The sequence below is a fragment of the Anguilla rostrata genome, chromosome 6 (genome assembly GCF_018555375.3).
Source record: "Anguilla rostrata isolate EN2019 chromosome 6, ASM1855537v3, whole genome shotgun sequence".
In the NCBI taxonomy this organism is placed as follows: Eukaryota; Metazoa; Chordata; class Actinopteri; order Anguilliformes; family Anguillidae; genus Anguilla; species Anguilla rostrata.
This window is the reverse complement of record NC_057938.1, coordinates 1,341,915-1,368,348: the sequence shown is the minus strand read 5'-3', so window position 1 is coordinate 1,368,348 and position 26,434 is coordinate 1,341,915. Positions and strand designations below refer to the sequence as shown.

At 50.1% G+C, this 26,434-nt stretch overlaps 1 pseudogene; it reads right to left on the bottom strand.

The window, feature by feature from the left end:
- LOC135258125 (guanine nucleotide-binding protein G(I)/G(S)/G(O) subunit gamma-7-like) lies at positions 1 to 24,906 on the bottom strand (annotated as a pseudogene).
- Positions 24,907 to 26,434: the final 1,528 nt, after the last annotated feature.

Here is a 26,434-nt window from a genome sequence, read left to right as displayed (position 1 = left end):
CGCAGTTCATTGTTGGCACATTTTATTGGAAAGTCCATCTTATTTTTAAGTACAGCACGTACCGAGCGTGACGGTTCTGTGACTCAGCACAAGGTCACCCCCACCTTCACCCACCACCCTCCCGAATCTTCTCTTTTTTTAATTACAGCAAGCGCATTTAAAGATCCGTGACAAAAAGAAATGCAAAATTATTATTATTCTTTTTTTTTTTTTTAAACTGCACAGCAGTGGCGTGTATATTACTGGCCCATATCCATGCAGATCTCAATGCACTTCCAGTGACCGCACCGTATATTTCAGTACTGCTTCTCAAAAACCAGATCTCACACTCCCATGTGAGGCACGCTCAGGGTCAGAGGTCATTGGATGGTTCTAGTGACGTCACATGACATCAGCAAAGTCCAGTGCAGGACAACACAGGGACAAGTTTTTAAAAGTAAAGCCAGTACTGTGGAAATAAATAAATAAACTGAAACTCAGAAATAAGACATTATGACTGTAAAATCTGAAGCTTGACAGTCAGTAGACTTCACCATTTATCTTAAGAACACTATACTCCAAGCATGTACTCTTCATGCTCAAACCCCATACTCTTGAGTATACTATACTCCAAGTCACATACTCCTCTAATACTTTAACCCCATAATCCAGTAATACTCCAGCCCCATATTAATCTGAGTATACTATACTCCAATCCCATACTCCTCTGAGTGTACTATAATCCCGACCCCATGCTCCTGAGTATACTTTACTCCAGACCCCATGCACCTCTAATAATACTTATACCCCAACCCCATACTTCTCTTATCTGAGTAAGCTATGCCAAGGAATATAGTAACACCATAACATAGCCCCATATATTCACACATTTATACAAGCACAAGATCGTGATGTAGTGCTGATGCACACCTTCCCTTGTCTCAGTAAAGTGTTTGGTTTTCCAGTGTTCAGAGTCAAGTACTCAAATGTTGTAGCTTTCCAATAAAGTTCAACTGATCATGCCTTGTCTTCTGTTGCTGGGCAACAGTGTGGGAGGGGCCCAGGAGGGGGCGGAGCTAGAGGATCAGGCAGGGTCTTTTGTCTTTGAAAGGATTCTGCGAGGTGGAAACGCCCACCAGCAGGAGTCACTGTGGGCATGCTTCTCACAGTAACTCATCAGGTCAGCCACTGGTTTCGACACCTGAGAGAGAGAGAGAGAGAGAGAGAGGAAGGGAGGGAGAGAGAGAGAGAGACAGAGAGAAAGAGAGAAGGAAAGACAGGGAGAGGTAGAGATGGGGAGAGGGAGAGAGAAAGAGAGAGAGCGATTTAAAATGAAATTCATTTATGTAATCCACAAAGCAAACCAGACACCAGGGGCTCAATGCTGTGGGCATGTCTGAAAAGGGGCACCCAGGGCAACCCAGGTACTGGGACTGCTGAGCCTGGGGGGGCAGGTGGAGGGGAGGGGTGAGAGGGTGGAGATGGTGTGGAGGGGGGTGTTCGGGTGGGGTGGTGGGGAGATGTGGTGTGGATAGGTATGAGGGTGTGGAGATGGGTGTGGTGGGGGCGGGAGGGGGGTGAGGGTGTGGAGCGGGACACTGGAGGTCCGTACCTTGATGCGGTCGATCCCAGCCTCGAGTCTGAGCTGCTCCACCAGCTCCTTGGCCTCAGTGCTGCTGTTAGTGGAAATGCTCCACCATGGGTATAGAGTCCCGGCACACGGGGGTAACATCCACGACCTAAAAAAAAAAAAAACAAGTAAAAATCAGGTGTGAAAACTGGTCACAGAAAGTTATTTCAGGAATGAGGACGAAGACGAGGATCCTATTCATCACCTGGGATCTCAAAACTTCAGCGATGGTTCTACTGAGCGAGGTGAGCAGGACCTGGAGAGACAGGCCCAGGGGTAAACCCAAAGTCAACATTACAGCATTCCAGAAAAACACCCAGGGGAACACATTCTGCTTCACCGCATTAAACGCCACACTGGAGCACAGCACGTCCTAAACCAACGACACCAGAGAGAAAAACAGCCTGAAATACAACCACCTGTACAAAGAAGATCAAAGGCCTTCAAACCGATCAGTGAGCTAACTGGACTCTGCAGCCAGGAACTGCTGCTTTACTGAAAGGGACAAAAAATATAACAGACAGACAAACAGACAAGCAGGCAGGCAGGTGTGTGGGGTGTGGGGTGTGCAGTTTGGGGTTGGTGAGCGGGTCTGGGGTTGGGTGTGGGTGTGGGTGTGGGTTGGTTTGGGTTTGGGGTTGGGTGGGTGGGTGGCGTGTGGGGTGGGTTTGGGTTGGGTTGGGTAGGGTGTGGGGTGTGGTGTGGGTGTGGGGTGAGTGTGCTGGGGGTGGGTGTGGCGTGTGGCGTGTGGGGTTTGGGGTGTGGGGGTGGTGTGGGTCTGGCGTGTGGGGTTTGGGGTGTGGGGTGTGGGGTTTGGGGTTTGGGGTTTGGGGTTTGGGGTGTGGCGTGTGGGGTGCGGCGTGTGGGGGTGTGAGGTGTGGGGTGCAGCATAACTGAACACAGTGACCAGGCTCAGCCTGTGCAGCATAACTGAACACAGTGACCAGGCTCAGCCTGTGCAGCATTACTGAACACAGGGAATCATCCTGTGCAGCATAACTGAACACAATGACCAGGCTCAGCCTGTGCAGCATTACTGAACACAGTGACCAGGCTCAGCCTGTGCAGCATTACTGAACACAGTGACCAGGCTCAGCCTGTGCAGCATAACTGAACACAGTGACCAGGCTCAGCCTGTGCAGAATAACTGAACACAGGGTATCAGCCTGTGCAGCATAACTGAACATAGCGAGCAGGCTCACTGAACACAGCTGTGCACCAGGCAAAACTAAACGGCATGGGTATTACATACATGGGTAAAATGCTTAACTCTTCAGAAGCTGCTCTGGATAAGAGCATCGGCTAAATACCAAACTGTAATCGTTTCTTTTCAACTTGTCAGTAATTTCAAGGTTATTTACTGGCATCGAAAGGCTTTAAAATAAAGTAACAATTATATGAGACTCCAGGGATAATCTCTGCAGATTTCAGCAGCCAGAACCCGTGCTTTCAGATAAATAACACCACACTGGAATGCCACTTGCAAAAAATAGTAATAATAAATGCGGGATTCATGATCTATGAATAGGCATGAAAAAACACTCCTGTTGTTAGTGCATTATTCACCAACCGTTTCTCAGAAATGCAGGGCTAATCTACTCAACCCCAGCCGGCAAGACAAAGGGTCAGGGCAAGAGGGCGTAGCAAGGAACAACAGGAAATGGATGTTCGATCAGCTTCCTGCAGTTCAGTTGTATCCAGTACCTTTGAGGTCACAATGACCTCTGGTTGCCGCGGCGATCCCTTCCACAGCCCCGCCCCCCACCCCCCCCTCCCCGCCAACGGCCCAGTCACCGTATGAATGCAGGGTTCATTTCTTAAACTCATTCAGCTCAGCCAGTACTATGTGGGTGAGAGGCCAGACCTGCACCCCTCGCCCCCACACACACCCCGTCCCCCACACACACACCCCCGTCCCCCACACACACACCCCTCGTCCCCCACACACCACCTCATCCCCCACCACACACCTCGTCGTCCCCCACACACACATCCCTAGTCCCCCCTGCTGACTCTCTTCCCCAGCAGAGAGGAGACTTCTCCTTTTCCTCTTCTGTCGCTTTTACTGTCGTTTACCATAAAAGGAAAACAATACTTGGTATGCCAAGGAGGGTGAGATACAAGGGGGACTAACCACCCCCTCCCTCCATACTTCCAGCTCGCTCTCTCCCACACTCTCTCACTCTCACGCGCTCTGAAAGTGAGATCAGCAGGAGCAGTTAGTTCCTGGTCCAGTCAGATGACATCATGCGTGTGTGGGGATGACATCACTGCATACATGGAGAGGCTGGCAAGAGCAACACGGGCAGTGAGAAACAGGGACAGAGTGCCACACACACACCCGCACACACACACACACATACACATGCACATGCACATGCACGCACACCTGCACACACACACACATACACATACACATACACGCACACCCGCACACACACACACACACACACACACATACACATACACATACACCCGCACACACACACAGACATACACATGCACGCACACCCGCACACACACACACATACACATACACATACATATGCACGCACACCTGCACACACACACACGCATGCACAAACACACACACTCCCACACACACATGCACCCGCACACACAGACACACACATACACACACATGCAGACACACATGCACAAACACATACATGCACCCGCATACACACACTCACACACACATGCACCCGCACACACACAAACACACATGCAGACACACAGACACGCACTCACACACACACGTACCCGCACACACACACACATGCAGACACACACGCGCACACAAACAAACACACACATAAACACACACACACACACATCCAGACGCATGCACGCACGCACGCACGCACACGCACATGCCCACACACACACACACATGCACCCGTGCGCACACACACACACAAGCACAGGCACACACACACACACACACACACACACACACACACAAGCACAGGCACGCACACACACACACACACATACATACACACACACACACACACACACAGACCAGGTTTTGGAGCTGCTGAATGAACTCCCTCACCAGTACAACTGACTCTGAACCCCCCCACCCCTACCCCTCACCCCTCACCCCCACCCCCACCCCTCACCCCACTGAACTCAAGGGAGACTCTCTCACCCTGTCCTCAGAGCCCCAGAGAGAAGAGAGAGAGAGAGAACCGGAGAGAGAGAGAGAACAGGAGAGGGAGAGAGAGAGAGAACAAGAGAGAGGGAGAGAGAGAGAACAGGAGAGAGAGAGAGAGAGAACAGGAGAGAGGGGAGAGAGAGAGGGAGAGAGAGAACAGAAGAGAGGGCAATGGGGACAGCAGGGTAACACAGGCGACAGCAGGGTAATGAAGGGGAGGTCAGGACAGGCTGAGAGGAAGCTGGGTCAGAGCTGGGTCAGTCTCCTGGGCTGCCGGACTGGCTTCACTGGCTGGGACAGGCTGTCCTGGTACACACAGTATAGGACTCAGCTCTGCGAACCCTTCAGTTAGCACATTCCATGAGCCCTACAGGAAGCTCACTCAGCTCTACGGACCCTACAGGAAGCTCACTCAGCTCTACGGACCCTACAGGAAGCTCACTCAGCTCTACGGACCCTACAGGAAGCTCACTCAGCTCTATGGACCCTACAGGAAGCTCACTCAGCTCTGTGCACCCTACAGGAAGCTCACTCAGCTCTGTGCACCCTACAGGAAGCTCACCCAGGTCTGAGCACCCTACAGGAAGCTCACTCAGCTCTGTGCAGCCTACAGGAAGCTCACTCAGGTCTGTGCACCCTACAGGAAGCTCACTCAGCTCTGTGCACCCTACAGGAAGCTCACTCAGCTCTGTGCACCCTACAGGAAGCTCACTCAGCTCTGTGCACCCTACAGGAAGCTCACTCAGGTCTATGCACCCTACAGGAAGCTCACTCAGCTCTGTGCACCCTACAGGAAGCTCACTCAGCTCTGTGCACCCTACAGGAAGCTCACACAGCTCTGTGCACCCTACAGGAAGCTCACCCAGCTCTGTGCACCCTACAGGAAGCTCACTCAGGCCTATGGATCCTACAGGAAGCTCTGAAAAACTCACAGCCACACTGACTGTAGCTGGAACACTAAGTGCATGAGCGTGAGAAGTGTTCAATCCTCTGTGGAGTCATGTGACCCTCTGCACATCCTGATAGCACAGGAAACAGTAGCATTCATAATCTGAATTACAAATCTATTGCACTTTTTAAAGGACTTCATCCTTTTTCTGAATTTGCAAAAACAGCATTTAGTCACAACGCTTGCTGGCGTCAGAACTCAGAGCGAAGAGAAACAGATTGACAGTCCTCTTTCAGAAAGAGGATTCAAAACGATGTACCAGAGAAATGTGCATATTTCCTCCAGCAAAACTCTGTGTTCTTAAGTCTTGATTTTTATCTTTGTGTTTTATCGGTTTCCCTCTGTGGTTACTGTTGTGTCGCCTCTTGGCCAGGACACCCACACATAAGAGATATTAATCTCAGTTATTAGTGTCCTGCTGAAATAAAGGATAAATAGAGATGATGGGATGGGGGGGGGAGGTGACTGTACAGAGTGTCTGGGGAGGGGGGGCATTAGTGGTCTCATGGAGTCATAATAGATTAACAGCAGAAATCTGCAGAAACCATTATTTTCCCTGAGAGGAAATGAGATGGTGAACGCTCTCTGAGAGGGGGAGGGGTCACCATGGGAACGGGAACGCTCTGTTCCTCATGGGGGAGGGGGGGGGGCAGGTTACTTACTCCTCTGACCGTCTCCAGAGAAAACATGACTGACTGGGGGGGGCGGTGTGGCGATTAGGCCTTATGTTCTCCGAAGAACCTTTCATTTAAAGGGATTTATTTCCTGAAACACAAAGCTATGAAAATGCTTCTATAACATGGAGCTGAGCAGAGTCACAGTCACAGTCATTACAGCTGAGCAGAGTCACAGTCACAGTCATTACAGCTGAGCAGAGTCACAATCATCACAGCTGAGCAGAGTCACAGTCATTACAACTGAGCAGAGTCACAGTCATTACAGCTGAGCAGAGTCACAGTCATTACAGATGAGCAGAGTCACAGTCATTACAGATGAGCAGAGTCACAGTCATTACAGCTGAGCAGAGTCACAGTCATTACAGCTGAGCAGAGTCACAGTCACAGTCATTACAGATGAGCAGAGTCACAGTCATTACAGCTGAGCAGAGTCACAGTCATTACAGATGAGCAGTCACAGTCATTACAGGTCAGTAACTTTATGGTTGTAACAGGTGAGGGGAGTATGGCAGTTAGGACAGGTGAGCACAGCAGGATTGAGACAAAGTCCCCTTCAATTCAGTCAATTCTACAAGCATATGGACTGAAATTGCTTGTAGAATTTACCTCCATTTGAATTTGAATTGAGGGAGAGACAGCGAGAAAGAGAGTGAGAGAGAGAGAGCGAGAGCAGGAAAGAAGATCTGGGGAGGGAAAGAATGGAGGGAGAGGGACAGATGGAGTGGGAGAGGGTGGGAGGAGGAGAGGAAGAGGGGGGTATGTGACAGGGCAGCGCTTTGCCGCTCTTAGCTGGCGGGAATACACCCCCCCCCCACCCCCCACCTCACCGCCACCTGCACCTTTCTGTGATTCCTTCCTCCCGCTACTTAGCAACAATGGCTTTCAACATGACAGCATGGGCACCAGTGCATGACTAACAGGGGTCTCTCTCTCTCTCTCTCTCTCTCCCACACACACACACACACACACAACACCTTGGGGTTAAATACCTGAAAATGCAACAGTATGTCACTTTTGAGAGAGAGACAGAGACAAAGAAAGAGAGAGGAGAGAGAGACAGAGAGAGAGAGCAGCGATGTGCATGGGGGGACAGTGTGTGCACACCTGCAGGACAGATCAGCTCTGTAATGACTCTGTTCCTCTTCCTCTCCGGGGTTCAGTCCGCAATGCTGAGGACAGGATCAGCGGAGGGGCTGAGGACAGGATCAGCGGAGGGGCTGAGGACAGGATCAGCGGAGGGGCTGAGGACAGGATCAGCGGCGGTGGTGAGGACAGGATTGGCGGAGGGGCTGAGGACAGGATCAGCGGCGGCGCTGAGGACAGGATCAGTGGCGGCCCCCCGTCGCCGCGAGCGAAGCAGAGGCTGCAGGAAGTGGAGAGATGAAAGGGACGCATCGTGAGCTGCGGCACACACATCTGAGAGAGAAACGGCCTCGCCGAACGCTCTCGGCAAACAGATGGCTGCCTGATGTGACTGCCTGTTTATTCTGGACGGGGGCTCGATCTCTTCTGCGGTCTCGCGTTGATGAGTGAGCAGGGAGCAGCTGCATTCTGCTGATTACGGACCAGTCTGGCAGATAAAATCTCTGATTCAGAGAGGGGGGACAGGACACAACACCCCTAACACAGCATTATTATTATTATTATTATTATTATTATCATCATCATAATAATGTTTAGAACAGCCAATCCTAACTGCAGGTCTGACTTAGCGCATTAAAAATCCCATCTAGATTCCCTTATTATAGATTCCCGTTACTTAATTAATAATGTAACATTCATTAATAGATGCACTTAAGCAGTTCCAGCTTAAGAGAATGTGAGTGCGTCCCCTGGAGTGACACGTGACGCAACAGTGACAGACCTGCCGATCGACATTCCCAAAGCAGCGATCATAGCCATATGGTCAGTTTCAAACGGCCAAAAAAAATTTGCATAAGGTATTTAAGTAGCCTTTAAGTTTTATTTACATAATTAGCTTTTTTTTTTTTGCAAATGATCCGCTAAATCAACGAAGCGGACACTTTTTTTTCAGAACTCCGGGTAACCCGCGGCAGTTTCAGTAGGGCATTATAGCGCGCGGCCCCAGTGATGTGCGACTGCGCGAGACGCGCGTCTCGCTTCCCTGCCAACTACCGTCCCAGCAGTCATCAGATATGTGACTGAAGATTCAAATCAGTGAATCACAGGCGCTATTTTCGAGCCACGCTAAAGATAAAAAGGCGGAAGCTATCGTCTGTCTCTATAGAAGGTGTGGTTCATCAAAGAGTTGGCTACCTTTATGGGGCTATGATTCAGAAAATTCACGCAGAAACGGCAGAAATTTAAAAAATAAAGGATAGAAATATGTGACTAACACACGTGTGAATCTATTTTGAGACGGTGATGTGAAATAATGACTAAGCCCCGTTTGACGGTTGGATTTTTTTAATTTAATTTTTTTAAACCGTTTTTTTTAAAAAAAAAAGCGGCAGCAGGGACGCTACAGCCGTTTCTGGCAGATTTTTCCCGCGGGAGCGACGTCACAGGCGGGCATGGGGCCAAGACTGTTCTGGAACTCGCGCGTTTGGACTCCTCGGGCGCGCCGCCAAACTCCACTCAGAACAGAACGGCACATGCCGACGCAGTCCAAAGCATTTTCACATACCGTTGCCATGACATTATAAACTTGTTTTGCTCTGCAAGCCTCCTCCAGCGACTCTCTTGAGTAGTGTTAGTGAAGTATACCACACTGTATACACGCGCACACGCATACACAAGCACAACGCACAATGCACAAATATACATACAAACATGTAGGCATGCGCTCATGCACATGCATGGACACACTCATACATGCATGCATGCACACACACACACACACAAGCAGGCATGTACACATGCACAGGCACACATATGCATGCACACATGTAGGCACACACTAACGCACATGCATGGACACACACATACATGTTTTTTTGCACAACAAGTCAATAAAAAGCAACAACAAAACAGAGAATTAAATCTGTATTTTTAAAAGGAGGGGGGAATACCATCTAATGGTAATTTTATGTAAAATCATTTTGACCTAGAATGTGTTTTGGAACATTAAGAAATAGCCAAGAACATCCTGGCTACCATAAACACAAACACACACACGCACACACACACACACACACACACACACACACACACACCCTGCATGTGACTGCACAGCACGAGGTTAGAGAACATGCTGTCCTAGTGAAGGGCTGTTCCTGCCAGGGTAATAGAACCCTCTCTGAAAAAAGGTGCAAGAAAAAGTGCCTAGAAAGGTACAAACACTTGTCATTGGGGTGGTGCCCCACAGGTACACAAAATTGCACCCCCAGCCAGCAAGGCATAATTCACCTCTTTTTTTTTGTTGTTGTTGCTTGTAACAGGTACGTCTTAGTCCCCAAATAGAACATTATTGCAATTTCAGTAAAGTGTAAATTTGAGGAATTTATTCCTGAAAGAACAAATATGTTCCCCCACTGCACCTTTATTTCTGAGAGGGAGGGGGGGTGGGGGGCAAGGGAGGGGGCGGGAGGGGAAGGAGGAGGGAGAGGAAGAGATTCCAGGAGGAACTCAGTGTTCTCACACTGCAAACTACAGAACATTGAGGCAGAGCCACATTTTTTTTAACCAGACAATAGAAATACAAAGAGTTCCTTCTGTTTTTCAGAAATAGGGAGAGGCAGAAAGAAAGAGAGAACGAGAGAGTGAGGGAGAGAGAGAGAGCAAGAATGTCGGCAAGAAAGAAAGAACAATCTTGCCAGCACAAGAGACTAGTGCAGTCGGATTCATGGATCGGCCAATCAGAAAGCAGCAGCGTGCGGAACCACAACTCGAAAGTGTTCCAGGTAAACAGACAGGTAAGAGCGGCCTGTCAGGCCCAGTCACAGGGTGAGGTCTTAATTACCGTAGCAAGCCCAGAACAGGGGCAGCCAAGTGTGTAGCTCAGTCTCTGGGGGAAGGAACTGGGGTTTGTAACCTCAAAAGGTTACAGAGTCCAAATCCCAGGGAGTACAGTACCTGGAGCAAGGTACTTAACCTCACTCAGCCCTGCTTCAGTAAAATACCCTGCAGGATGTGTGATAAATCATGCATGAAATGCATGTAATAAACAGATGTCTCTGAGCAGGAGTGGGTCTCACTACACCAGCCGATCCTAAGGGTCTGCATCAGCTTCTACAGCAACACAACCACAGGCCACACAAGCCCACTTCCTAAATCACTATGAGGAGAGGGGGGGTGAACATGGCCTTCAGAAGTTGCCCCCCACCCCCCCCCACCACACACACACAAACATAATCTCCCCAGGGATTGAGTCTGTGTGTCATTCTCTTGTCCTGACATTGCATTAGAAGCCGTTCTCCTTTCTGAATGTTCATATAATCTTAAGCCCTGCAAAAACTTGCAAGTCAAGCAGATAAAAACAGGGTAAAAAAAAATAGCAGGGTAAGAAAATTTGACTCGTCAAGAAAACAGTAACTTAAAACTAAGCTAACATCTTCTACTTGAGATTCTAAAAATAAGGATTTTAAGTCTCATTAAAAGGCTAAAACCCTTTTTTCTGCAGAGTAGGTAAAACAGGACTTGGGTGCACGTTTGAGTGGAGAGGCTTCTTCTGACCTGCATCACATGACCTGCATCGCCTGACCCATTCCTCTCACCGGAACAACAGGAGCAGTAACAGCTGCCTGTGACCTCGTCTCGAACTGGCCTGAACTGACCTGAACAGAACAAAACAGATCAGAACTGACCGGAACAGAACTGAACAGAACTGAACTGAACTGACCTGACCTGACCTGACCTGACCAGGTCAGCTGACTGACCAGGGCACTGGTACAGGAAAAACTCTCCAGAGCCTCCACCTTGATCAACTGTGCGGCATCATTCTGGTGTATCAAAGAAAAAAATGATCATATGTGTTTGCTTGTTGTTTAGTTTGTGTGTTTTTCCCACTGTACCCAAAGCTGGGGTAGGCAATGTTTCATAAATACTCTCCCAGAGCCCGCTTCATTTCCACGGTGACAGCCAAGTCTGAAACATTCTGTTCATCACAGGAATGTTACCTAACCCCACCCCAGCCCTGCACCCTGCCCGACCAATCAGAGCAGTTTAGGCACAGACAGTGCTGCCAGGGAACAGAAAACTCAATCCTGTGGAAAAATAAAACAAGATTCCCTGGGAAAATGGCACAAAAAAGAGATTCTTACTCTCCTTCTCTTTTCTTTTTTCCTTCTTTCACTTTTAAGTTTTACATTTCCCGGGAGGAACCGGTCGGGTCCGGAACATTCTGGAGACGGACCGCGTCCCCCCCACGTCCCCCCCCCGCGTCCCTGGGTCACCCCCGCGTGTTTGTTATTGAGAGGATGTTCCTGATGGGAGAGACTTTTGAAAGCTCGTTCTTTGAAAGCAGAAAAAGCCATGCGCCCCCAGCGTTCACACACACTCACACTCACACACACTCACACACACACACAGACACACTCACACACAGACACACACTCACATGCACTCTCACACAGACACACTCACACACACACTCAGACACACTCACACACACAGACACACTCACACAGACACAGACATGCACACTCACATTCAGACACACACTCACACACACACACGCACACGCACACACAGACGCACACACAGACACACACACACAGACACACACACGCACACGCCCCCAGCGTTCACGCACATTCACACACACACAGACACACTCTCACACAGACGCACGCACGCACAGACACACACACACACACACACACACCCATGCACACACACACGCAGGCACGCAGGCACAGACACAGACACGCACACACAGACACACAGACGCACACTCACACAGACACGCACACACACACAGACGCACACTCTCACACAGACACAGACACACACACGCACACACAGACACAGACACACACACGCACACTCTCACACAGACACGCACACGCACACACAGACGCACACTCACACACAGACACAGACACGCACACGCACACAGAGACGCACACTCTCACACAGGCACAGACACAGACACACACACGCACGCACAGACACACAAACACACACACACACACACACACAGACACACAGACGCACACTCTCACACACACGCACACATAGACACACAGACGCACACTCTCACACAGACACAGACACACAGACACACACCCCAGGGGGCTTTGGGGGCGGGGGTTAATGTTCCAAGGTAATATTTCTGGGACAGACAGAGATCCTAAACAAATACCTGTACATGCAAACGAGCCGAGGCTTAAAGGTGGTGTTATATAATCACACAGGTTGGACCGGAGTAGGAACTGGCTCACTGAAGTTCCTCTGAAATTGATTTTTTTTTTATTTCAACAATGCTTCCTTCTCATCATCTCCCTGACAAATAAACAAACAAACACAAACCGGAAGGGTGAAACCCCCAAGGTTTATATCATCGGGGGATTCCAGCAGATGGTCAAACAGAGGCTCGACATTATAAAGGCTTTTCATGGTTTCCCTGCGTTCAGTCAGAGAGCCCGGGACTCCAGTAATGAACCGTGCGACTGTGAGAAAGTTCGGAGTCTATTGTCCTCCGCCGGCTGTTGTGAACAGTCGCTGCACACACATCACAAAGAGGGCTAATCTGGCCGAGGTGGAGCAGGTGGCTGCAGGTGGAGCAGGTGCACACCTGGCAGCTGCGTACCTGCTGGGGACGCGGTCCTCCATCCTGGCACCGGCGCTACCTGCAGCCCAGCAGGTCTGTTCGGGTCGCGGTGCCTAATAATAAACCGCGTGCCGTTCTAGAAAGTTCCCAGGGCTCTCCCTGCGTGGGGGTTACGTCAGGTGAGCTCCAGGTGAGCGCCAGGTGAGGACGAGGTGAACGGCAGGTAAGGACGAGGTGAACAGGTGGAAGAGCGCAGTGTTCGTTCTCAGGGAAATGCGACGGGTGGGTCTTGGGTGCGAATGTGACAGCGCTGTTTTTCGGCACAGGGGAGGGTCAGACGGGGTCGGGGTGATGACCTGGGCGCGGTGCCGTTAACGAGCACCAGGGGGAGCTCCATTTTCACTGTGTGTGAGAGCAGCGGTGGAGACCACAACACCGTCAGCTCCTGTCCTCACTCCACATTGCACAGAATTTCAATTCCTACTCTGCACAGATAACCTGCTGCCACTTCCACAGGCTTGTCTACTGTTGCAGGAACACCTGGAGAAATACTGTAAGAACCGGGCCCTGGCAGTATAACTGAAAAAGGTCATCAAAAAAAACCCCCCCAGATCTCAGGAACGCAGTTGCTGCTTAACTCCAGGCACGAAAACTCTATTCAGAAAGGTTAAGCTTTGCAAGTAAACATTGCTGTTGAATTTCAGAATGCAGAATTATGCAAAAAAATAAAAAACATATAAAAAGCACAAGGGAATACCCATAATAATGCATGCAAGCCTGCAGCAGGCATAGCAAAGTTCATGCTGAACTGCAGAAAACAAATCAGGTGGTCATTCAGGGCTCTGCAGACCCAGCAGAGAGCCCCCCCGCTGACCAGGGTTCAAACAGCTCGGGCACTGAGATGAGCACAAACCACCTGCAGCTCAGCATTGCTTCACAACTGAGTGAACCAAACTATCAAAACAAGCAGCCAGAGAGAGAGAGAGCGAGAGAGAAAGAACGAGACATAGCGTGAGAGGAAAGAGCGAGAGAGAGGGAGAGAGGGAGAGAGGGAGAGAGGGAGAGAGAGAGAGAGAGAGGGAGAGGCCCAAGGCTGCTCTAAGGTACACTGTGTTCCAAGCAAATACACAAAGACAAGTGCATGCACACACTCTCACACACACATTAATATACATGCACACACACATACATGCACACACTCTTACACACACAGTAACATACATGCACACACACATACATGCACACACTCTCACACACAGTAACATACATGCACACATACATGCACACACTCTCACACACAGTAACATACATGCACACACACACACACACACACACTCTCACTCACACTAACATACATGCACACACTCTCACGCACACTAACATACATGCACACACTCTTACACACACAGTAACATACATGCACACACACATACATGCACACACACACACACACAGTAACATACATGCACACACACATACATGCACACACACTCACACACAGTAACATACATGCACACACACATACATGCACACACACTCACACACAGTAACATACATGCACACATACATGCACACACTTAAACACACACACACATTAATATACATGCACACACTCACACACACACAGTAACATACATGCACACACACACACACATGCACACACTCTCACTCACACACTAAACATAACACACACACATTACATCACACACTACACATACACGCACAACACACACTAAATGCCACACTCATGAACACACTGACATAACATGCATCACACACCTATAGCCACGCGGACTCACATGAACATGTAACATCCTCGCCCACCCTCCAGCTCCCCCCCCCACACACACACACACACACATTCAGATACAAGAAGAACCCAAAAATGGGACCAATATGAACCACAGAACAGTAACAGAATTAAATACCCAGTAGCCCCTTCTCTGGGCTGATACGAACCCGCTGTAAAGCTTATAGGACGTCAGAGACGTCTGCATCACAAACGCCCTCCATCGCACATACAGCTGCCCTAGCCAAGACACACTGCAGCCCCGGACCACCGAGTCTCATGCACAAAAATCTAGGGACCAGTTCATATGAAAATATTGTGGGTGACATGTCTCCCTGTCCTGCAAACCTAAGCGTACGGATCAGTGAGTCACCTTCGGGTTTTCCAAAAACTCATAAAATGATAATTCTAAGTATATAATAAAACATGCAATGTGAAATTTCCAAGAACATCCATTGTGAAACACGGTTATACACAAAGAATGTGGGCTCAGTTCATAGCATGGCAGGCATGAACCCATCCAGGAGAGAAAAACAAGCGACACAAGAATTATGAATCATAGCCTCATGATTCCAGTCAATTTTCACCAGCCCTGGCAGAATTCCCAGTGCTGGGGTTGGACTCGTTTAAACGGGCTGTAGGAATCACCCCGGCATTCCGGAAAAATTCCTTTCTCTTTTATGAAATCTCCCCCGGAATTCCGCCACCTCTTCAGCAAGCAGGGAGTCACGCGCAAATCATCTCAGGTATTCCGATTCACCTGCGGGACGGGGATTTTAGTTCTCTAAAGGCACGACAGGTATGTGAGCATTCCTGTTTAAATTTGCCAGGATCCGGGAATTAGCCGGAATGTTGTTTTCTGCTCCCACACCTCAGCTGGTGGGCGAACAGGTCACCTGCATTCCTCACGGCATCAACTCCGAAAATTTTACCAACACGCAAAATTAATTTATGGAGCGATGCATTCACCGTGACCTCACCCCTTGCAGCCTGAAACATGTTCAAATATGGAATTACATGGCATTCCAGTACATTACAATCACTTAATAAGCACTCTTAACCACCTACACAAGTGGAGAACATCAGTGTTACTGTCAGGAAAACAACAGTGAAATATCACAGAGAAGACACTGAGGCCCAACTATAATCACTAAGTGCCTGATTTACCAAGACCTTTACCATGTGCAAAGCCTTTTAGCACACGCAAAACCAATAACAAGACCAATGATTGGTTGTGGTACTTGTTTTGCACCAATCAGTAGTCACGTTATTAGTTTTGTTTGTGCTAAAATGTTTTGCACATGCAAAAGGTCTAAGTGAAAAGCAAATCAGGCCTGAAGTGCAATGTTAACCGAACAAACAACAATTTGTATCGTAACAAAAGAAATCACCACTAGACAGCTACGCTATCTTTACACAGCTTTACCTATAACATTATCCCACATGGAAATCCAAAGAAAGGCCATCTAGAGGGGGTTAGGGGAGCTAAGGTTCAGCCTGAAGAGGTGAGTCGTCAGGCTGTGTCAGACGATGGGCAGGGTTTCTGCTGTTCTGACTGCAGTGGGAAGCTGACACCACCACCAGGGGGCAGAACAGACAGGAGACATGACCTGGAAGTGCAGGCATGCGGAAGGGGGTGGGGGGGGGTCAGGTAGGTGTGTAGGATCTGACGACCTTTTGAGGATATGCCACAACAGGCTCTTTAGCTGCCCAAGGCTAAGTGGTTTTAGCAAGCAATTACGGACTTTTAAGATATATAAGATCTTTATACACACACACACACACACACACATACACACACACGAGAGAGAAAGAAAGAGAGAGTGAGAGGGAGGGGGAGAGAGAGAGAAAGAAAGGGGGGGCTGCTCTGTCTGAAATGTCTGAATCCAGCCAGAACAAAAAACAAAAAACAAAAACAAAGAAGTTTTTAGCGTGGAAAAGATGAGTGCACAGTAAAGCAGCCGGTCAGAGGGACAGACAGACGCTCCAGGCTCACAGTGCCACTCACGGGCTTCTCAGGGCACCAGGAACACAGAGACCCCGAGCGTCTCTAATAATGTGGTCATCTGCGAGCGAACTGGCTAACAGCGCGCGACAGGACTCCAGAGCCAGGCTCATTACTGCTGATCTAAGCGCTGCATCACCGTTACATTTCAGCGCTGATGCTCAGTATAATATCATCATATTTCACTGCAGACCGGCGTGCTCCTGAGCGTTTGCTTCCGTCTACAGACCGGCGTGCTCCTGAGCGTTTGCTTCCGTCTACAGACCGGCGTGCTCCTGAGCGTTTGCTTCCGTCTACAGACCGGCGTGCTCCTGAGCGTTTGCTTCCGTCTACAGACCGGCGTGCTCCTGAGCGTTTGCTTCCGTCTACAGACCGGCGTGCTCCTGAGCGTTTGCTTCAGTCTACAGACCGGCGTGCTCCTGAGCGTTTGCTTCCGTCTACAGACCGGCGTGCTCCTGAGCGTTTGCTTCCGTCTACAGACCGGCGTGCTCCTGAGCGTTTGCTTCTGTCTACAGACTGGCGTGTTCCTGAGCGTTTGCTTCGTCTGCAGACCAGCGTGCTCCTGAGCGTTTGCTTCCGTCTACAGACCAGCGTGCTCCTGAGCGTTTGCTTCCGTCTACAGACCGGCATGCTCCTGAGCGTTTGCTTCCGTCTGCAGACCGGCGTGTTCCTGAGCGTTTGCTTCTGCCTGCAGACCGGCATGTTCCTGAGCGTTTGCTTCTGCCTGCAGACCGGCGTGTTCCTGAGCGTTTGCTTCTGCCTGCAGACCGGCGTGCTCCTGAGCGTTTGCTTCTGCCTGCTCTCCCCTCCCATCCCTGCTGTGCTGTTTCTGACCGTTTCTCCTTGTTTAGTCTGAGCTGACGAAGGCTGATAAACATCATCTCACAACGGGAACTCCCAAATCCCAGCTTTCCCCTGCAGGACGGGGGGGGGGGGGTCTGGGGAGGAGGGGGGTCTGGTCCAGCCCCAAACAAGCACAGACAGAGAGTTGGTCAAACGAACAGACCGCCAGAAGGAAGAGACGGTCAGAAAGTCAGAAAGATGGTCAGACGATCTGACAGAAGGTCAGACAGACAGACAGACAGACAAAGGGACCGACAGACAAGCAGTCAGACAAACAAACGGACAGACGTTCAGACAGAGAGAGGGACAGACAGACAGATGGTCAGACAGACAGACACACAGACAGAGGGACAGACGGTCAGACAGACACAGAGAGGGACAGACAGACAGAAGGTCAGACAGGCAGTCAGACAGACGGTCAAACAGAGGGACAGACAGACAGACGATCAGACAGATGGTCAGACAGACAGACATACAGACAGAGGGACAGGTCTGTCTGTGTCCTGTTGTCTGGAGCAGGAGGGGGTTTTCCTGTGAGGTACAGTGGGTGAGTCACAGTCCCAGGGCTCTGATGCAACAGCACAGGAATCTCTGTCAGTCTGAGGCTGTCTGGTCTCACTGAGCAGCACTCTGCTGCCCCCGTGTGGCAGACTCCCACACTGCACTCTCAGGGACAGCACTCTGTGACTACCACACAAAGTGTGGGTGTAGAGGGTAGTATGCTCATGTACAGTACGTGGTGTACCGGTAGGATATAGAGTGTAGGTGTAGAGTATAATATGTACATGTACAGTGAGAGGTATACTGCTAGAATATAAAGTGTAGAGTGTGAGGTGGAGGTGTTTTTCAGAAGTCAGTGTTTTGCTTGCAATGATGCGTCAGTGGAGAGAAAGGCTGCACTTAGCCTTCCACAGTCTGCCCCCCCCCGACCACCCCCCACCCAGGCATCCTCCTCCCCACCCCCCGCCCCTCATCCCCCCTCCCCCTCAGATACTCATGTGACAGGCTGTTTTCTGGGTGGAGGCTTCGGGGGAGGGGGGGTGGCTGCGGGGAGGGAATTGCTCTCTGTTGGGCCAGTAAGCTCTGTCTTGGGAAGGTCTCCAAAATACACGGGACATCAGGAATGTTTCCACGGTTTCTCTGGCCGTCCGGGGGGGGGGGGGGTGTTGATGTCTGAAGTGAGACTTTCCAACCCCACCCGTCTGCAGCGAACAAACAGGAAGGGGGGGGGGGGTGCAAAGTTCAAAGGACAAGGTGAAATCAGCCAATCAATGAGTTCATGCTGATGGACACTTATTCTACACCACACCACAATCCAGAGTGTGTGTGTGTATGTGTCTGTTTGCAAGCATGTGTGTGTGTGTGTGTGTACTGTGAGAGTGCATGTCAGGGAGGAGAGAGGGGGAAAAAAAAGCATTTCAGTGTAATTTTATCACAAACCAGCTTTTTAAGAAACGGCTAATTCAGACCCTCTAAAACTGGCTGCTGCTTAAAATAACTCTCCCTGCCGTCTCACCCACACCAACGTGGTTACCACAGCAACGGTCCCACAGGGCTGTTCAACATCACAGGCTTCCTGTTGCCATGACAACAAACAAAGCTAACAAATCAAATCGATCAAAATAAGCAATGGTGCCTCTTTTAAAGAATTAAAATAAAGAGGAACAAACAACTGAGTGCATCAACAGAGAGGGATGTCACTGTCATTCCCGTCTGAAAATTAATCAATGTGCATCAGGTACAATGTACCTGGCTGAATATTCAGCACAGGTACTGTAGCCCAGAGACCTAGCAGGTGTAGTCAGCTTGGATAAGTGATAAGTCCGTCTGCCTGCCTGCCTGTCTGTCTGCCTGTCTGTCTGCCTGTCTGCCTGCCTGCCTGCCTGTCTGTGTCTGTCTGTCTGCCTGCCTGCCTGACTGTGTCTGTCTGTCTGCCTGCCTGTCTGTCTGTCTGCCTGCCTGCCTGCCTGCCTGCCTGTCTGTCTGTCTGCCTGCCTGACTGCCTGTCTGCCTGCCTGCCTGCCTGCCTGCCTGCCTGCCTGCCTGTCTGTCTGTCTGTCTGCCTGCCTGCCTGCCTGTCTGCCTGCCTGCTGCTGTCTGCCTGCCTGCCTGTCTGTCTGTCTGTCTGTCTGTCTGTCTGTCTGTCTGCCTGCCTGCCTGCCTGCCTGTCTGACTGTCTGTCTGACTGTCTGTCTGCCTGCCTGTCTGTGTCTGTCTGTGTCTGTCTGTCTGCCTGCCTGGCTGCCTGCCTGTCTGTCTGTCTGTCTGTCTGCCTGCCTGCCTGCCTGTCTGTCTGTCTGGCTGCCTGGCTGCCTGTCTATGGAAAGTGGCAAGTCACACACTTCAGGTCTGAGGGTAAGATGAGTCACAGTCACTCCTACCCACACCATGCTGGGTAAACTGCTTTTCTACATGCTCAGGATGACAAGGACCTGCAAGCAGCACAAGGACAAACAGCCCGGCCTTCGTAAACGAGTTGGGTCCCACAGCTAAATCTCAGTACCGATAAACACGGCGGGTTCCACAGCAAAAGCTCAGCACCGGTCCTGACTGAGCAACCCGCCCCTCCCCCACCCATAACTCTCCTACTGTCCCCCACAAGAGCCGCCTCATATTCTCACACATCTAATCTGCATCCACTCCTTCTTTCAGTTAGGGAGGGGGCAGGGAAGAGGAGAGCGATAGAAAGAGAGACAGAGAGAGAGGGAGGGAGAGAAAGAGAGCGCACACAGAGTTGAATAAAAAGATGAGGAGTGTCACAGCTCTGAGTCAGGGGCATTGTTCTGAAGCTGGGGGCAGGTGCGTGTGTGTAGGGGGGTAACAGAACACACGGGGGCCTGTTCAGGTGCACAGGTACACCGTGCTCCCCTCAGAACCCCCGGAGATGCATCACATGACAGCCGACCCCCCGACGCCAAAGCACAAGGAGTTCCTTCCTGCGTCTGACGCACGGGGTGGACGACGCATCACACGCTGGAGCGAGACCACCGCAGGCCGACAGAAACACCGCCGCTTCCACAGCCAGCCCCGTTATACGGGCCCGAAGGCCAGCAGCAGCTCACTGGCTAACACCGGCAGCTCACTGGCTAACACCAGCAGCTCACTGGCTAACACCCGCAGCTCACTGGCTAACACCAGCAGCTCACTGGCTAACACCAGCAGCTCACAGGCTAACACCGGCAGCTCACTGGCTAACACCGGCAGCTCACTGGCTAACACCAGCAGCTCAATGGCTAACACCGGCAGCTCACTGGCTAACACCGGCAGCAGGAGCTCCTCTCTCCTGCCCTGATTGGTCACGCAGTTCCAGCCTGTGTTTCCGCCGCGTGTAAACAGCGCCTCAGAGCGTTTTTACCGCTCTACCGCGCTCTTCCACCGCCTGCGACGAACAGAGTGCCCCCCCCCCCCCCCCCCCCCCCCCCCTCAGGGGAACAGGCTTCCCACCGCGCTCAGGGACGGCAGAATTAGGGGCCGACTGCCAACGCACCTCTTCCGGCAGCATTCCGGCTCCCGACCCACGCAGCAGCGCCCCCCCCCCCCCCCCCCCCCACCGCCAGGAACAGCTCCGCTCAGGAGACGCTCACAGAGCCAGGCTGTATTTTGGTGTTCTTACGTCGCTCTCCTTAGACCTCCTTACGGATGTAATCCGTGTGTGTTCTGAATTTTCATTTTCGGTTCTTGGCGTGCAGTAGCCCACACTGGCGCTAGTGCGCTACGTGATGGCACATCTTTACTCGCCGGACTGGGGCAGCCGCTAGCCAGCTCTAGTGCTGTTGCTCGCGTCGATCTGGCGAACGCACTTTTGTGTCGCCGACACCATACACAGCTAAATGAATATGATGTATCCACAGCAGATTCTGTAGACGAAACAGACGGTAAACTCAGCATTCATAGCACTGCGGAGCTTAGGGCTGTTATGCAGCAGAGAAGCAGGCGGAAATGCAGGGGTGGAATATCTGGTTTTTATAGAAAATATGCAATCACACCCAGCATTGTGGCAGCAGTGTGGAGCAGGTACTTATCCCAGGCACCCCGTTCGCCTGACCAAGGTGCACAAACCCGACTTTGGTGGAAAAATCACATTGTTTTCATGTTATTTTATATAGCAACTGTTGTCATGGAATGAAACCTTTCAATCATGGGTTTATGTCAATATGCAGCCTATCAAAAACGACCATTATTTTATGTGGGACAATGACTCTATGTTCTTATATATGCATGATATTCATGCATGCTACTTTATACAGAAAGCAAACTATTGTAATGTTCCTAGAGCCCGAAAGGGCCGGGACTGTTACTATGGACACAGTTCTTCGAAGAGTCACGACGTCGTACGCACGCGCATTCTGATCCCCGCAGCGGTGTTTCGTGACGAGGGCTAACCGTCAAAGCGAGCAAAAGGAATCCATTCGTAAACCAGCGGCGCCCTCGTGTGGTCACAATACGGTAAACAAATACAGACACCATAAACAGAAAAGTAAAGGTCAAGAAGCGGGAAGAAGCTTTGTACACGAGCAAAATAAAAAACGAGTTCCAATGTTCAATATTAATGTAATCAAATTAAGGCATATTCTGTCATTAAAAATGCTACTATTAAAATAGCTGCTACGCAATCTAATGCATAATTATTTTGTATTCCATATGTCTGCCGTTGCTTCCACCAGGGGGCGTCTGTTCTACAACAGACACTAAACACCTGACATGAATATATTTAATTAAAAAAATAAAACATTTAATTAATAGTTCTCACGCTGAATGTAATGTAACCCATCAACATCCCAAATACAGCGAGTTATATGCGGGACTGTGCATTATAAAGGATTTTGCTCTGTCTGCTTGCCGAGAGAATATAAACTGAAGGTGTGTACGCTCAAAATACTGGAAGAGGGGGCAAATAGACACCGGCAAATAGTTGCAGCCTGCTTCAGTGGTTCCCAAACTCGGTCCAGGGGCCCCAGGACCAGCACGCACACAGGGGGCCCCAGGACCAGCATACACAGAGGGGGCCCCAGGACCAGCATACACACAGGGGGGCCCCAGGACCAGCATACACACAGGGGGGCCCCAGGACCAGCATACACACAGGGGGCCCCAGGACCAGCATACACACAGGGGGCCCCAGGACCAGCATACACACAGGGGGCCCCAGGACCAGCATGCACACAGGGGGCCAGGACCAGCATGCACACAGGGGGTCCAGACCAGCATACACACAGGGGGGCCCCAGGACCAGCATGCACACAGGGGGGTCCCAGGACCAGCATACACACAGGGGGGCCCCAGGACCAGCATGCACAGGGGGGCCCCAGGACCAGCATGCACACAGGGGGGCCCCAGGACCAGCATACACAGGGGGGCCCCAGGACCAGCATACACACAGGGGAGCCCCAGGACCAGCATGCACACAGGGGGGTCCCAGGACCAGCACACACAGAGGGGCCCCAGGACTGGTTTGGGGACCACTGAACCAGGCTGTGTTACCCAAACCCCGGGTCCCAGACTCAGGCCCTCAGTTTGCTCCTGCAGTGACAGACCTTGCATGTCCCTGTCAGCCTAAACCACGCCCACACGGCGCCTCCTGCTGCATGTGCGCTTTCTAGGGCAGAAACCAAAGCTTATCCGACAACAGCAAAAAAAAAAAACAAAAAAAACTTTAATCAAACAGACACAGGGCCCTGACACATTCAGTAAAATATTCAGAATGGAGTTTCATTTAAATGCAGTTCATTCATGTTGAGATCACTTCTGAATTTACAGCCAACTATTTACTGCTGGGTTGTAAAGTGATTTTAAAAGAATACACCCCAAACATGTCAGGTCAACTGCAGTGTCCTTAGCTGGAGTTCAAACCTCAGGTTTAAACCTCTAGACCACAGAACTGCATACACCAACTGGAGCAGCAACTCAAAGATGTGGAATAAGAACGAGCTGATCCGGTTGTAATGCAGTTCTGTGGTCTAGAGGTTTAAACTCCAGCTAAGCATGCTGCGAATGACCTGATGTTCAGAGATGGGCTCCTAGGGTTAAGAGTCCAGTCCCATAACCTGCAGAGGAAGATTAACCTGTTGATCGTCACTTAATGCGCAAAAAAATTCCCTGAGCACAAAATAATTAATTAAACAACGTATGGTATCCCTTTCCTTATCAAGAAGTTCTGTACAATTATTGCGCAATTATCTCAAAGATTAGAAAAGCTAATACCACAACTAAACAAACAAAAATGAGCGAAAAGCATTTCCCCACGGTATGGTACATATGCTAAACATCAAATAAATCCGGTCGATACATGGCAGTGGATTGCCGCCTTTTAAGCGGTACTTCTGAAATATGCAACGCTTAAATTCGCTTTACAGACGCTGAACATTTTACATCTACCGAGGAACGCAATAAAAAAGGGAAATAACGATTATACATCTTTCTCAGCAAAAACCTCACCGATAATCACTTAGAAAGGCCTGTATTATGTTTCTAAGTTTTAAGTTTTAATAGCATTACCTTGAGGCCCTAGTAAAGACAGACAGAGCAGTGCGCACGCATTTCACAAGCGATCCGCCCGTGACACACTGAACACAAACCCTATCCAAAAACACAACATCAGCTGACATACTGCCCTCCGCACAGGCAACGCGCACGGTAACCCACTTCAGTCATCGGGTAGAGAGTATACTGTTGGGCAGCTACATTCATAGGAAACGGCCATGGGAGAAGCAGGTGTTTTGTTTTGTTTTTCCATTAAACCAGCGCACAACCACCGTGGATTATTGGCTGGGTAATTCGCCCTATTGTCCATTAGACGGCTGAGTCTTTGTTACTCGATGTTATCGCTCCTAAAATGAATAAATGCTGTAACATTACGTGCGAGTCTTTCTCTGTCCAACCGCACCGCGTGGTGCAAAACAGAGAAAAACCAAACGCCAACGAATTAAGAGACCGCGTTAGTAGTTGAACAAGGACTCCCGCCTGTTCCCCATTCCGCGTCTGCATTTACAAGTGTAAAAAAAACGGAACGGAAGACAAACGTATAACGTGTAAATAATAACACGCGTTTTGTTAAGCCACTCACCTGAGTAAAGCGCGCGCGTTCAAGGGCCAGGTTTACGGGTTCATTTCCCCGGCTGATTCGCTCTCTCCCCCCTCTCTCTCTCTCGATCCATCTCCCCTCACCAGTGACCCCTCCCCCCTATTTTCTGTCCGCACAGACTCCGTCTCTCTCTCTCTCTCTCTCTCCTCTCTCTCCGTCTCTCTCTCTCTCTCTCTCTCTCTCTCTCTCTCTCTCTCTCTCTCTCTCTCTCCCCTCTCTCTCTCTCTCTCTCACTCTCTCATCTCTCCTCCTCTCTCTCTCTCTCTCTCTCTCTCTCTCTCTCTCTCTCCACTCTCTCTCTCTCTCTCTCTCTCTCTGCCACCTGTAACAGCGCTCTTAGACGCAAGCTTTCTGTTCTAAGTTGGAAACACAGAACTGCACAAGGAAAAGAGGACTGGGTCCATTGCAGCCTAACAAGCAGGCCCTTATTAAACATCAGAAACGAACCAGTGTCCCAACCGGTTGAATCCGATACCCTCGCGCTCTAGACGGGTGTACTTTTTGCTTGTCCGACACTTATTCGTTTTTTAAAAAATTTTATGATCGGAATTCTATTTGATTTCTATTGCCTCTACGCCACAATTTGCCGGTGTCTGAGGCAATAAACTCATTGGGAACACGAAAGGCCACCAAAACATGTCAAATATTGCTGTGCAATGACGGGTATTGATCACTAGAGGCGCTATTATAGAACCCGTGGAAAGGCGTCAGAGCGTAGAGCTGCATCCAGTCACGTAAAACGAGAGAGAAGGGAAATAAACGGAGCTCACTAATCTCTGTTGGAAAAAAAACGTCGCAGTGGATAACTTCTGCGTAAAAATATAGTTTAATCATAAATAAAGAAATGAACGAATGAATGGATTTACTCACAAGAATCCCTGAACAGCCATTCATGGTTTGTTGATTTCCTTGCAGATCACTTTCTGGATGTTGACTAAACCAGCATTTGAAGGCGTCGCTGTTGTTGTATAGCCAATCAGATTCGGAAAAAGCAAAAATTACACAAAACAATACACATAAAACAACAAAAACAAACAACGGCATTGAGAATCCTGTTTTCCGAGCACCCCAGTGACCTCGAAATAGGCCAGAAGACGTGTACTTGCCTGAAGGGAAAAGGGACCACCAATATGGACTTTAAAATGAAGACAGAAAGGCTGGCATGGCTTCAGGGCCCCCCGTGCCATAACACAGACAGACAGATCAACAGCCTGCTTTCCAGAGCGCATACATGAACACAAACCTCCACATCAGCGCAGGGCTTACTGTAACCTCTCTGGAGCTAAGAGAATTTAAAGTTTCTGTGACCGTCAGACTGTACGGTAAACTGGAGAAGGCGCATATTTATCCAACATTTCAGAGCCATGTCACCCAGAGAGCTGTAATCTGACAGGAGAGAGTTTGTTCACTCTCTCTCTCTCTCCCCTATAGCGTGTGCTAATACTGCACTAAAACACATCAGGGCTGCGTACTGACCGTGGCCGAGTGACTGACAGCTGACGGGCTTGACCTTTGACCCTTTGTCAAAACACAGGAAGAGTTTTAAAAAGTCACGTCGTTCTGCTCCCCCTGGCCCGGCGTCTCTGCCCCCCCCCCCACGCTTCCAGGCGCTCACGTGCACGCTCCCCACTCACGCTTCCAGGCGCTC